General features: G+C 49.8%; 1 protein-coding gene across 4 annotated transcripts in view; it reads right to left on the reverse strand.

The window, feature by feature from the left end:
- LOC149341964 (uncharacterized) overlaps positions 1-13601 on the reverse strand; it is a 262364-nt gene that overhangs the window by 233661 nt on the left and 15102 nt on the right. The window contains exon 1 of one of the 4 annotated variants that reach the window (XM_089544266.1): positions 6798-6884. The exons of the other annotated variants lie outside the window; for them this stretch is intronic. The gene's annotated coding sequence lies outside the window, so the exon portion shown is untranslated. Of the gene's footprint in view, positions 1-6797; positions 6885-13601 lie in introns of those variants that run through there. 4 annotated transcript variants of the gene reach the window in all.

Genomic DNA, 13601 nt, shown 5'->3' on the forward strand with positions numbered 1-13601 from the left:
GGATGAAGAACGAGAAACGCTGTTGCGTGCCAGAAAGAAGAGGAGAATAATGTACACATGCTTTCGCACGTCTTCTCGGTTTAACGACGTTAAAACCTGCTACCTTTTTTTTTTTTACTGGTGCACCGTCACGGACACAACGTAAATGTTTCTACCGCATCCGTCTTCTTAACACTCAAGCCACGTCCTGCGTTCGGCACCTCTGGGTCAGCGACGTGTCCTCGGACCCCATTTTCGGCTCTGCTTCGTTCCTTTCCAAGGACGGGTGCCCTTGCCGAGACCGGGCGCTTCTCGTCGGCGAAGGAAACCCCGAGCCCTGCATACTCGGGCGGAGGCCCTAGGCACCCCACGCAACCCGGCTGCGTGGGTTCCCGGTGCGGTGATATATGCGAGGAAGCAGGAAGGCAAAAGAGTGCAGTCGGGCGGACGAAGGAAAAGCCGCAGCCGGCCGCGGAAACGGCGAGCAGCGCTAGCGTGTATATCCTGCTAATACCGTGCAGTGCTGCTGAAGCTGTACAGCTGGAGTCAGCTGATCAGGAGGGGCGGGGCAGCGAGGTAAATAAACACGGGGCTATTCGCAAGTGAATTCGTGATTTGTCGGCGGTTGTCCACTGACCAGTCACCACAGCGAAAGTACCGATTAATCATGGAAGCCGTTGTAACATTAAATCTTGACTTATGAACGTCAGCTACGCTGCACGGTTATTATGACACGACGCTTTTTCGCGCAGGGGAGAGAGAGAGAGAGAAGAACGAGACGATTCACTCGTACCTCTGCTACCCTTTCCCCTTCTCCTCGCGTATAACGTTCATTCACTCCAGCCGGCTGGCTTGCCGTTGAGAGACAGATGCCTTGGCCTCGCCTACATGCTTTATGCGAGCGCGTGTGGTGCTTTTCGAGGCGTAATTGGGGGGGCTCGGCATTAGCCCCTGAAACGTACATATACTCTCCGACTCATAAGTGAGCCAGTGTGTCCTCAACTTTAATGGCTGCCGAGACGGAACGAACTGCGAAAGACAAGGATGTTTCCTCGAGCTCTGTGCGCTATCGCTTGTGTCTTGTGGCATCTGCAGTCGCCAGGAAATGACTCTGCCGGGTGCGGTGTATAGTTCCCTGTCGTTTGCTTTCACGCAGCTGAAATTCAATCGTTGGTGGCTTTATTAGGGAAGGCGACTTTTTTTGTTCTCCGCGCGCAGCAAGCTTGTGCGAGGTTAACAACGAAAGCTGGAATTCACGGAGATTTATTTGATCGTTCGTATAGTGTTCCAGTAAAGAAGCCGACGAAATGGGACGTTAAATTTGGCGCTACGGGCCATTTAATAAGTGAACACGTACTCGCCAAGGGTGACCAGTCTAGAAAATGACGCCGTAACAGACATGTCAAAACGGCAGAGATTCGCTTATGCCACGATTATCGCAGTATGCAAAATTTTCGTATCGTAAGAGAAGATAAAACCAAAATGTATAGATAAATGACCCGTATAAAAATCGACAGCAGCTGGCAGCGTAAGTCAGTGTTGAAAATGGCAATAGCGGTGTCAAGAAGGGAAAACTAGCAGAATGGTATATCTGTGCACGTTCGTCATAGCTCTTGTTAGGTTCAGTTTAAGGTTGGCTCCTAACGACGGTTCATTACTGACTGGCTTACGACCAATCGGAAATCATGACAGTCAACGCTCCAAATATAGCGTCCAATTTGTTTTTTTTTTTTGTTTTTCTGGCCACTGGCTCTATCACTGGAGTCTTTGTATTCGCTTGTAGCAGATCGGGACGAATTGGTGCAACAGCGGAACGATAAAGGGGCGGCGAAATTAGGATCAGATACGCAATCGGAAGAAGACCAATTTAAATGCGAAATGTACTTTAGTCGGATAAAAGTAAAGTAAAAAGCGTCTTTTTTTCGTCAAAGGACACCATTCCAGCCAATAGTTCCGATCCTCACCAACCTGCTAGCGGGAGTAGCGTCACAATGCAGGAAGTGGCTTAACAATACAGAGAGGTTACTATCCCCGTTCACCTTCCAGTCCCTGCATTGCCACGCTGTTCACGAGAATCAGCCGACGCCACTGGCCGGAAGGGGGACCCCCTTCCGGCCAGTGGCGTCAGCAGTTGACGGGGAGAAGACGTTTTTTTCCTTAACCTATATCCGACTATATAGAACCGATACTGGTAATGCAGATCTGTTGCATCACGTCGTATGATCGCCTGTGACTTTTTAATATTACTACTAGTGAAACAAAGGGATGTGGAGGAAGCAAGAAAAGGGCCGAACTTAATTTGCAAAGAGGCGAACCTGCAGAAAAGGACTGGTTGCAAGCCAGCAGACGGGCAGGCTCGAACACGTACCACACCTCCACCCCTTCCAGTGAAAGAGCCACAGATAAGGAGGCATCCTTTGCACTGGAGATAGCAGCGGCAGCCACTCCTCGACTTCAACGCCGTGTCCCGGTGCTATCGCCCGTCTCGAGGGCGAGCAGAGAAGCATTTCCTGCGGAACGTGCTATGATAACGGAGCTAAGGGAAGAACGAGCACGCCTCTGCCTCATTTGCATCCGGCCCTGTAGCTGAGGCGCCGTTGCACTGCCCAGGCGGAGCCTTGGAAACTGCGCGCAGTGCGAGAGAGCCATATATGGAAGGTATAGAACTTCCTCTCGATAGCACCGTAGGTGTATCGCCCCAAGCAGAACAGGTAATCGACCTAATATTGAAAATGTATTGGCAAATGACGGTCATACAAATGACCAGAGTGAAACCATCCATTTCCAATATCGGGTCGATTACAGGTGCTGCTTGGGGCAAGCAAGGTTTCACCAAAGTTCAGTGTGTTGCACATGACGTTCTTCCTTGCTTTTTTACAGCAGATATGCATCCCTCGTTTTAACTTGCTTTCGACGGATTGTGCACGTTCAGGTAAATCGTGACAAGCTGTACATGAGCATTACTTTCCACACGCACTCACATTTAGTAGCAATTCGACGAGCGGCAGGCTGTCCTGCTACGTTCCCGCCAGTTTTCCGAGGTACACGCTGGTATAGCTACAATGTTAATCCACACGAAGATACCAAGAAATGAGAACATAGTCATGAACGTCGAGAGTGAATAGTTGCGGAACGTTTTTGAGAATACTGTGGTAAACACGGTAAATGTATTTGTTCGAGACACGGCATACCTATCAATTCCGTGATGTTAAAAAAGGGGGGAAACGTCTCCTTCAGCAAAAATGCTGCATAGCCTAAATGATCATGCCGAACACTATATAGAAAAAAAAAAGAGGATATGCTTTGAGCAAAGGGCTCGACGAATCTTATTTTTTATATGTATTTTTGTATGGTTGTGTCCAAATTAAAGCTAGGGTCTTAGCCGATTGTGCGCGTGACCTTAACAGTAGCAGAGCAGTAGAAAGAGGGGGGGGGGGGGGGGGGCAGTCTTGGTTGCTGTCCGCAGGCTCAAGAATCGGCTACTCTCAAGAGCAGGCTCAAAGCTCAACTGCTCTCTACAAAGCACTGCACCGATGTGCAACTCTTGATGTCACTCTCTTGCACCGCACTACCTTCGACTCGGTCACCTAACACTCAGGAGGCCAGCAAACCGTTGCACCACAAGGAGTGCTGTTGCTTGTCTGCGGGGTAAACAACTTGCTCAGCTCGATAATACGTGTACCATACGGAGGCGGAAAGGGAAAAGCGGAAGAGGGTAAAAGGTTGGAGATTTATTTTTTTCAAAACAGGGGGTCTCATGAAGTCTGGGGTGGTCGATAAAAGTTCGCCGCCCGACGCCGAATTAAGGAGTTCAATGCCACGAGGCCGGACACATTATCCTCATCCGGCTCGTGTGAACGACAGGAAACAAAACTCTGAAAGGGGGGGGGGGGGGGTCACCTCACACCCACGTCCTGTGCACGGGCCGCGCAGGGGCGTATTTCTCGAACACCTCTGTGTCGCATTTCGAAGCCCGCCGGAGTGGCGTACGTGTCTTCGGCGCGCATCACACACAGGCGTTCTAGCTGTTTCTCGGGCAGGTCCCGCGTGTATGGTAACAAGCGGAAACCCGGCGCTCACTCAGGATGTCTGAGGCGCGGTGCCGTGTTGCGTGTTGACGCATGCGTGCATAGAGTGCCAGCTCGTGGGAAAAGAAATGGGCGCGCCACACACCAAGTTTTCTGCACCCCGCGTCTTCCACCCGACACGCCGCTGTTATCGTGTTTCAACATGGCTGCGTCAAGCTGGCCGTTGAACCCGACGTCTAAACGGAGACATTGCATCATATTGTATAGTACAAGTGGCTAACACGAGGTGGCGGCACGTACGGTGCCGGCACGAAGTGGCGGTACGTCGCTATGGCCCTGGCTTCTAAGCTGCTGTCTGACGTACCCATTTAGAGCAGCCCTGTTCAGAAGGTTACTCGTGCACAGGCCTCAAAATGAGTCTCGGTGGTAGAGGTCATTGACACAGCATGAGGAGTTATCAGTGAGTAAGTGCCTCGTAGATTACCAAACCAGAAACTAAAGTCCATCAAATGATGCGGACCCCATGCCATCTCATAGCTGTTATAGAACTGTTTCCGCCAAATGGACGACTGCAGTCCCAGCACCACGTGTCCGCTACTCGCGGAATTATTCGTGTCGAGCCGCTAAATTTTTTTGTTCAGAGAAACTGTTCCTTTCACTTTGTGAGACGTTTGTCACGTACAAAGGTCGGTCGAAAAGTAACGCACAATCCGCCGCAACTCGGTAATGGCAAGGACTAGGGAAACTACATTTTGCAGGTAGAAGCATAGGAGCTTTGCTCCTTTGGGAATGCTACTGATTATTTGATGCATTTGAATCACTGCACTGCAGTCATTTTTATTCCATTACACTACTGCTCGTTGGTAAAGCCCTTGAGGTTTGTCTTCACACCACTAATTCACGCACGCAGTGAACTGGTAGTCATCTCAAACCTGTTTGCCACGCAGGTGTCTGCAGTCGTCCAAGCAGATAGAAATCTGATGCCGCTTCATGAATGAATTACTTCGTGGAAGCATTTTGGACAATCCCAAAAGAAAATTTGTAGGTCATCACGTGCATTATTCCTTCTTGATTTGCACCATCTCTCTTGTCAAGAGCCGTGAAACCCAGCGAGCTCAAATTATTTTCTATTCAATTCGTTCGATTAGTATTAAGATGGATCCTTTTGTCGCACCTGTGTGTTCCATGATCTTTCTCATGGTCATGCATCTGTCATTTTGAATGAGTTCATGAATGACGACTCATTGTCATTGGTTGTGGCGCTTTACGGTGTACCTGAACGTGGCAGGAATCGAAACATATTACTTTGATTCGTTGTGTTGTCCCATAGACTGGCAAGAGCTTACAGCAAATTCATGTTGCTGAGTTATCGACGGACTTGTAGAGGAATTCCATTAGTGCACGTTGGCGTTGTATGGCGGTCACGTTGATCATCCATAGTGGCTTACGTGAAACAACACGAGACAAAGATTAGGTAGAGATTAGGGTATCAAGTACCTTTGCTTCTACCTATAAAATATAATTTCTCCAGTTTTACAAATTATCAAGTTACACCGGATTGTGCGTTACTTTTTGGCCGACCCTTGTATATTTGAATTTTTCTGCTTAGTTCGTACGCGTTGTCGAAATTCGGGCGCAACCTATATTCCCATGAAACGCACTCCGTTCTTGGCGACCTCAAAACTTTGTTTTATAATTTCTTTGTCATTTTCCTTGCAACCGTATGTATGACTAAATAAAAAAATAACAGGCACCAGTGTGTCTGGTTTACCTTTTCCAACAATACTGAGCCAAAATAAAGAACCCTTATATCGTTTCTTCTTAATTGCGTCGTCCGGGGCGGCGCTAAATGTTTAACTGCACCTTTTTTTTTTTTCATCTATCATGACATAAACGCACGAAATAAAAAAATTCCAGCGTGAAAACAGTGATACGAAGCCGTTAGTTAACGCAAGCTCAAGCTATGGGTTCGAGACCGTCTACTTGGGACTTTCAGAATCTGCATTTTAGGGACCATGACAGGCTCTGTTTCTGTGCATACCGTTGTAAATTAGCCCACTCTATTATGCTTCGGCTTTAAGGGGTGCTCATGCAAATAAATAAATAAATAAACCCGACATCAACATGCGGTCAGTTCAAGGTTGCGGACACCGCACGCAGCACCCTGTGGCTTACTGTGTAATACAGCAGCACGGAGAGATGGACAGAAAAGCGAACACTGCATGCGCGGAATATTAGGAGACGGCATTGACTAGAATGTCCAAAAAATTCCAACAGTGTTGTTAAGCAGCTCACGGGGAACATTACCGCGTCGTTAATATATAGTGTACTGGTGCACGGGTCAGACCCTGACACAGGTAAATGATTTACACAGTGCGGCCAGGGAGCGAGATAAAACACGCGTACCCTACCTTAATATACATAATATGCATGAGCGATGAGCCCGTCACTATAAAATATTCAAGACTGTCTGAAGCAGAATTTTGGTCACTACTAGCGCGAAGGCAGCAGCTCAATACTCTGCGCGGTCAATGCAAAACACGAGCGACCAGCTGAGATCTTGTCTCCTCCATTTGTGAAGGACTATGCCGGGGAAGCCTGCGGTCCCGCAGAAACCCCTCCAAAACCAACGGAGTGCACAAAAACAATCTCAACTACAAGAAAAACTAAACTGCTTGAGCGTATAGAGGAGTCTCTCGTCGTACTCACAACGTGTTTTGGAAAAATAATACGCGCGCCGACAGCATGCTTAAAAGTGACAACGCATTTACCAGCGCAAGTCGCACTCACCAGCAAACAGCCTCCTCCAGTAGGGCTTTCTCGCAGCGCGCAGACCGAAACACAAATGGAAGTGCGGCTGACGCTTGTCGCGAACCCTTATCTCTCATCAACCACGAGGTCCCGCTGTCGCCGCCGTCAGCGCACCGATAGCGCGCCATGACGTCCAAACGAAGCGCAAGACAGGCAGCAGCCAAGTCCGTCGCAGGCGCTGTGCGACCGACGAGCGGCGACCGGAGGAGGAGACGCTTCCCAGCGCCACCGCGCCACGCAAGTCCAGAGGCGCGCGCTGCATCATCGTCCATTCCTCCCGCAGGCGCCCGCTACGCTGCCAGCTCTTCCGTCTGCTTTGCATTCCGAACCGAACCACTCATAGGCGCAGCAAAATAGATGGCAAATTGATGGTTGGTTGGTTGGTGTATGGAGTTTAACGTCGCAAAGCGACTCACGCTCTGAAAGACGCCGTAGAGAAGGCCTCTGGAAATTTCGACCACCTGGGCTTCTTTAACGTAAACTGGCATCGCACAGTACACGGGCCTTTAGAATTTCGCCTCCATCGAAATTCGACCGCCGCGGCCGGGATCGAACCCGCGTCTTTCGGGTTAGCAGCCGAGCACCGTAACCACTGAGCCACCGCGATATTGATATTATATCATCGCCAGAAGATTTTGCAGCCGTATGCGTCCAGCAGTTCTTGTGAGTCTTCTTCACGCTCTGTGCTGCGGGACCCTGTGCCTTCAATAACATATGCAGCAACGACTTATGATGTATATTTAGTTAAATTCACACACAATAGAATGCGCATTTAAATCAAAATTGAAAATAATCTTATAATGAACCGCGAAAACTCGGGAGCTATTTACCCAAGGGGAGTAGAAAGCTGATTTAGACGTAGCAACCAACTAGGGTTAGAGCATCCTTATTAGAGCATCTCTTTCCTCTACAATTGTCTGCTTATTTTTACGCAGTTCTTGCAAAGCTGACTAAGTTTATGGGTTTATTGGGGTTTAACGTCCCAAAGCAACTCAGGCTATGAGGGACGCGGTAGTGAACGGCTCCGGAAATTTCGACCACCTGGGGTCCTTTAACGTGCACTGACATCGCACAGTACACGTACTTCTAGAATTTCGCCTCCATCGAAATTCGACCGCTGCGATCGAACCCGCGTCTTTCGGGTCAGCAGCAAAGCTTAGTGGCAGCACACTGAGTACCCTTTTACTTGAACGATTTTTTTTTTTTGAAATTCCGCAAAATACAAGTGTGTTTTATAATGTGCGCGGAGTCTAACAAGGATATCTAGCTGTTTTTACAAGAACGACCATCTAGGGTGACGAATTAAGGTTATGAGGTCGAATATTTGGGTGAGGTATATTATAAGGTGATCTGAATAATTGTCAGCTCTGTAAAATCTTGAGTGCTGTCTACTGTGCGGAAAATACGTTTTGCAGTGAATGCTTTCATGACTGAAGCGCTCCTCTTCTCGAACTTGTTTTCGCTTTACGGCTTGCCACTGAATCGCCTCTTGTAATAAATATCATTGAATTCTGGTCTGTATAACAAGCGCATGCAGTTACGGTACATCGCTTTTTTGTTTTGTTTGGAATAGCACATGTCAAATTTCTGTCTCGATGATTCCCGGGGCCGTGCACGGGAAAGTGTGGCATGGTTCAGTTGGAGGTTTTCATAGTCAAAGCTACACCCGTGTTCTCCGTACATATACGAGGTCTGTTAGAAAAGTATCCGACCTTTGGCCGTTGAAAAAAAAACTTGCATAACTGAAGCGTTGCAAACCTAGTCATCTTTAAAGTAGTCTACTTGGGACTCCACACACTTCTCCCAGCGGTGCTGCCATTGTGGGAAGTATTCCGAAAAGGCCCTTTTCGGAATGGAGTTTAGCTCAGCTGTCGTTGCAGCCATAATGTTCTTCCTTGTCTGAAATCGCGCTCCTTTCAATGGCCTTTTGATTTCGGGAACCAGCCAGAAATCGCAGGGGCCATATCAGGACAGTAAGGAGTCTGTTGAACTACAGGAGTCTGGTTTTTCACCAAAAAATCTGATTCGAGTGCGAGGAATGTGCAGGAGCATTGGCGCGATGGGTGCGCCAGTTTCCTGTTGACCTCAGCTCCGGGTTCTTGCGCCGCACAGCATCACGTAGGCAACGGAGGACATCCCTGTAGTACTCTTTAGTCATTGTTTGACCCTGTGGAGTGCGTACTCGTGGTCTGCCACACAGAGGGTGTCAAAGAAAGCAGTCAGCATCACTTTCACATTGCTGCGCAATTGGCGGGCCTTCTTAAGTCTTGGTGACGTGGAATGCTTCCACTCTGACGACTGGGATCTGGTTTCCGGGTCGTACCTGTACACCCAAGACTCGTCACTAGTGATTATGATGTTGATGAAGTCGGGGTCACTGTTTGCGGAATCCAGCATGTCCTGTGAGACTTCAACACGAAGCTGCTTTTGCTCCACCGTGAGCAGCTCCGGCACGAATTTCGCCGCAACTCTCTCCATGGCCAAATCTTCGGTGATAATGGAATGTGCAGAGAAATTGCTCATGTCCACCTCTTCCTCAATTTCTCGGATAGTCACGCGACAGTCCCGCATCACCATAGCGTTCAGTTCGCCAATGACCTGGTCATTTTGGCATGTTGATGGCCGATTGGAGCGTGGCTCGTTCTCCACCGATGTGCGGCCATCTTTAAAACAATTGTAACACTGCTTAAACTGTGTGCTGCTCATAGCATCTTCACCGAAAGCCGTCTGAATATTTCGAATGGTTTCCACTCGGCTGTCGCCAAGTTTATGGCAAAATTTGTTGCAGTAGCGCTGCTCCTTTCACTCCGCCATTTTCCTTGCAATAAAAAACCGACGAGAGCACTGCACACTGCCTCACTCAAACGCTGCTTCCCAGCGACTGACGCTATCGGCAGGCGGGAAAAAATTCATGCATGCGCATGAAGGTTCAAGGTCGCCTGATGCAAGCGCGCTTGTCTCATATCCATCAGGTGTTCGCAAAAAAAAAATAAAGTCGTATACTTTTCTAACAGACCTCGTATAATACACAAGCAGGTTCGCTGCAGTGTGAGCAATCATCAGACTTGTACTTCGCCCCTCAGCGCCTAGTCTTTTATTTATCTTCTACGCACTCCAGTGGCTAAGATGTGACAGCCCTTGGCTGCTTAGCCCGAGGGCGCGGGTTCAATCCCGGCCACGGCGGCCACGTATTGATAGAGGCGCAATGCGAGACGCCCGAGCGCTGTGCGATATTAGCATACGTTAAGGAACCCCAGGTGGTCGATATTGATCTGGAGGGGTCCACTACCGCGTTCCTTGTGATCCATGTGTCTATTTAGGACGTTAATTTCCATAAACGATAGCTATTTTTTTTCCTGATGCGCTGTTAAAGCTTAAACGCACGCTCTTCTCGTGCAAAGGTAAACTCGTATAAGGGAAAGCCGGGTATAGATATAAATACGTACAGTCGTCCACACACCTATCTGGAGCGTTCCGACTCCGTGCCGTCTGCGTTCCGCACGGCAAAGAGCGACGTCTAGCGGCAGCGCCTGGTTCGAGATAGCGCATCTTTGAGTGTCGTCTGCGGAGCGCAAACGGCATGGAGTTCGAGCTCCAGACAGGTCTGTGGACGATTGTACAAAACACAGGGAATAAGAACGAGACTATAAGGCTGATAGGCGGATCGCGAATAACAGGCACTAAAGAAAAATAAGCTTTATGCCGATTAAAACCAATAACAAACAACAGAAACAACCGATGACTGCCCGCTTCGCGTAACAAGATATACCCGCCACTAATCAAAAGGAAGGGCCCACGGAGACGTGTGCGAGCCAAGTATACGAGACATAAACACAAAGGACGGAAACGGCGACAACTGATGCGGTCTGGCTGAAACTGCGTCACGAGAGACAAAAAGCAGAAGGCGACCGGGCGACACGAAGAGAGAAAGGAATCGTGGAACAGTAGACGAGGCGCTCTGATGACAAAGTATCTGGAAGCGACGTAGGCTAGCGGGATATGCGAGTGTAGGCGAGCTGCTACCCCTACCCAGTATACTGTACTGGAACCTGCCGCGCGTAAAGAACGACTGCAAGATGAGACATCAGTCGGGCGAGATCGGGACGAAAGCCACCCGACGACAGGCCGCTGTGGTCCATAGGACGGCGAAGGGATGTGAGGTATGTGTATTGCGCATCCGGTCTCTCACATGTACGGTGTTGAGCTACGGGTATATAACCGCCTCCTCCCTCCGCATCTGTGGTTTACCGCGCAAGAAGTTCGAGTCGTTCTTCGTTGCCGACTCCTCCAGGCCTCAAGCAGGAGAGCGCGCCTCTGCAGCCGTCTATAAATACTTCCTCGCATACTGCACACGGCGGCGTTAAAAGTCGGTTCTGCGCGTGCAGACCCGAGCCGCACAGGCATGCCTCGGGGCAACTGCGAGGAAAACGGCCGACAAAGAAGCGAAAGGCGGGCAAGCTCGTTTTAGGTAACGAACTTCTTTCATCACGCGCACCCGACGGATCGAGTTCGGTGGGGAGCGCAGAAAAAACAAAAGCAATAGAAAAAAAGCGAGGAAAGAACCGCGATATCCAGAAAGCGCGGCAAGCCGTGATGAAAGAAAGGATGGCTAGATTGGGTGACAGGCGAAAGAGCAGCTCGGCAGTATTTTCCTCCCTATATATCCTTCGTATTCGTGCGCAGGAGAATACGGCGCTTAAGCCATGCACGCAACGCGCAGTGAGGTAAATAGGAGACTGCGGGAGAGGGCAGTGGGGGAGGGGACAGCTTACAAAGGAATGGCGTAAACGTTTCTTTTCCTTTTTTGCTTTCCTGGCCGAAATTTCGTACTCCGGAAATAAAGCGTCGCCGCGGAGCATCTCGAGGTATGGAAACCACGTGTGAGGTGCCCCGGAAAGATGCCCAAGAGGCGGTGCGGAAAAGGACGGACGGAGCTTAAGGAGTTTCTTCTTTTCGGACTGGGCCGCTTCCTTCCTCGTCACGCGAGGCACGATCGTGGCCCGCTCGTGACCACTTTTACATCACGCGCATTATAAGGAATGACGCCGCCTCAAAAGTGCCGCCTGCCTGTAATGGGATAACGAGACCGACGACGTCGATTACTGCGGGCTTCTCCAATGTAGGGCATGCCGATTAAAGTGGTATTAGAAGCCACCTTTGCTTACTTCGCGTCAGCGCTGCGATGATTGCTGAACGGGGATATTCATTTCAACACTTTCTTGTTCTTCATTCGGGGTATTTTAAGCGTGATTCGAATTTTGAGAGTGCACGCCGTTATACCTCAACGAATTTAACTGTTTCCGAAGGATGGAGTCTTTTAATAGCTCGCATTTCTTATCTTATCCGTAGTATTGGGATCGCGTCAGCGTGGTCGGGCCGGAGGCGAGACTCCCGCTGGCGAAGAAGTTCCCTTCCACTGAGAGTCACTCTCAGTTGCTCTTTTTGTAAATCATGTAAATCGCCTGTATAAAGTTCCTTCTTTTCTCCTCGTAACCACGTCTCCCGACTTCCTCGTCTCCTCCTTCGGCCCGACCACGCTCACCCGATACCAATAGTAGTAACATTAATGAGCTTCAAGCGGGCGGAGAAGATTGGGCGCGCAAAATATACTTTTTAGGCTACACAAGCCAGTAGGCGGCCTTTTATGCCTCAGAATCAATCATATATTCTTTTGCAGTAGGCGTAACTGGCCGCTCTTTATGTAACGACTTGAAACGGGCTCAGTTAAAAAAAAATAAACCGTGTCGCCGTCTTTCCGGACGCCCACGGGTGCCAAGAATTATTGTCAAAGGTTCCACATTTTCTAAAAACCACAACCGACTTTCAAGCACCTCAACAATGGAACCTTTGATACAATGTCCCCGGCGGTTGCCTTCTTTCAGTTCCGCCGTCTTTTCGTCTTGTTTCTGAAGAATGCAAGGATTTTCAGACATCTACACCCGATCTTCTTCAGACACCACTGTAGTGTTCGCTAAGTGCAGATTTCACCAGCCAATAAATAGTAAGAGTCACGCCACCACAGAGCAACAGTTCTAAGCCCCCCCCCCCCCCCCCCCCCCCGAACATCGCCTCACCAATCACTCGGCGCGATATTCGTCGACGAATCGCTGGCCCCAAAACGTCTTCCATCGCATGCATCTTAGCGATTTACATCGTCGCAGCCTCGTCGTGTACGAATAGCCGCTTGATAAGTGCGTTCACGCGTTCGGGAAGCGATGAGAGGCGCATCGTCGTGACCGAGACTCTTCGCCTGGTGGTCGTTTCGCGGTGTGGGTACAGCGCAAAGCCCGACCGCTCGGCTCTTCCAGAGTACCACGCATGCAGAGTCTGTGCGCGCACCACGTTGGAGACGTCTGCGCTTCGTCGCGCCTAATTAGCCCCCTCGGCTCACAAGGTCAGCCCTTCAATTACATTACACGCCGTGGCTCGGGGGGTTCAGCTAGGAAAAGCTCTGGAGAGGGCACGTAGTACGTGACACCCCCTGTATACATAAGCGCGGCGAGCGCGCGACCGACCTTGAACGCGATGCACAAATGACGCCTTCGCTTGTGGTATGATTTTTTTAACGCCCTCTCGTCTCTCGCCCGTTTCTGGCGCGCACTCATCGCTCATGGCTTGCGAAACGTGACGCTGACAGGCTCCATAGTGCTGAAGGCAGCTACGAAAACAAAGGCGACGGGCGCGCCCAGAACTTAAGGAGAGATGCGCGTGAGCCTTGCGACGGACCAGAGGACGGCGAATGACGCCGTCAAGTATACCGTACCTCAAGTCATAAGGAAAGCT

This window comes from Amblyomma mixtum, chromosome 5 (assembly GCF_055824585.1).
Source record: "Amblyomma mixtum isolate Tamu chromosome 5, ASM5582458v1, whole genome shotgun sequence".
Taxonomy (NCBI): domain Eukaryota; kingdom Metazoa; phylum Arthropoda; class Arachnida; order Ixodida; family Ixodidae; genus Amblyomma; species Amblyomma mixtum.